Below are 1,163 nucleotides of genomic sequence, written 5' to 3' on the forward strand. Positions count from 1 at the left end.
GCTCCTCGGCTGGTGGCTGGCCCCCAGCTCTCAGGGACCTTTGGCTGGGTGATGACGGCAGGGGGGGTGCTGGGCATTTCCTTCCCCCCTCACTTCTCAGGGGGGTTCATCCTGGCTGGAATGGGAATGGTCCAGTGACCTGCTGGGGAAGGGGACATGTTGGGGACAGGCACCCCTGCCCTCCTGCCTAGAGCTGCCCTGCACCAAGCACCTCTTCACACAGTGCCTTCTGGGGACAACGGGGGTCCTGCTGGCCCCCACCCCGCCTCCTGCGCAGTGCTTCAGGGATGGGGTCGGAGCAGCCCCCGAGCCGTCGGTGTGGCCATGCCGAGGGGAAGCTGCTGCTGCGGGTGCCTCTTGCTGCTTCCTCGGGACACCCCTTTTAATAAAATCATCTCAGTCGTTCGGCTCCTGGCTCGTGTTGCTGCTGGGTGGTCTCGGGAGGTGACACCCCCCAGTCACAGTGGGAGTGGGGATCCCCAGCCCTACCCCTTCAGCACAGCCCCGGGGGGGCGGTTCAGGAATAAGGACAGTCTCCTCTGGCTTTAAATAAAGCTTTTCCATTTTATTTATTATTATAAGCATATTTTTAAACATTTGTATAACTTTCTTAATAAAATATCCTGGAAGAGACAGGTTTTAAATTCCCAAAGCAAGGCACACTGGGGGGCCTCCCCGAGTGGGTTAGGCTGGGCACCCCCCTTCAGGGGCAGAAACAGCGGCACCTAGAATACAGATGAGTGTTGGGGTGCTGGTCCCTGCTCTGTGCATGCACACACGTCTCACGCTCACGAGTCCCGCCAACCCCCACCAGCTTGGGGGCTTTTAGTGTCTCTGTATGGGGGCCTGCGGGCAGGGCTGCTCGGGGTGCCAGCAAACCGCTGCTAAGGCACCAGATCTTTGCTAGACCATCACCACAGGTGCTAATACCTGCAAAGCCCGAGAGCCGGAGAAATCATCCGTGCACGGTGGTGCAGAGCTCTGGAGGGCAAGAGCTGGGATCCCTCCACTGCACGGCGAGCCTGAGCCCAGAGGCAGCCCAGTCCTGCCAGGCAAAGCTGGAGTCGTTGTGTGAGTGCCACCTTCCCCTCTAAGTTTTTACTCCGAACTTAAATAGCTGCTAGAAGACCCTGGGGTGAGGGTGGCTGGGGGAGGGGGGGTGG

This window comes from Aptenodytes forsteri, unplaced genomic scaffold, assembly GCF_000699145.1.
Source record: "Aptenodytes forsteri isolate BGI_AS27 unplaced genomic scaffold, ASM69914v1 Scaffold325, whole genome shotgun sequence".
Taxonomy (NCBI): Eukaryota; Metazoa; Chordata; class Aves; order Sphenisciformes; family Spheniscidae; genus Aptenodytes; species Aptenodytes forsteri.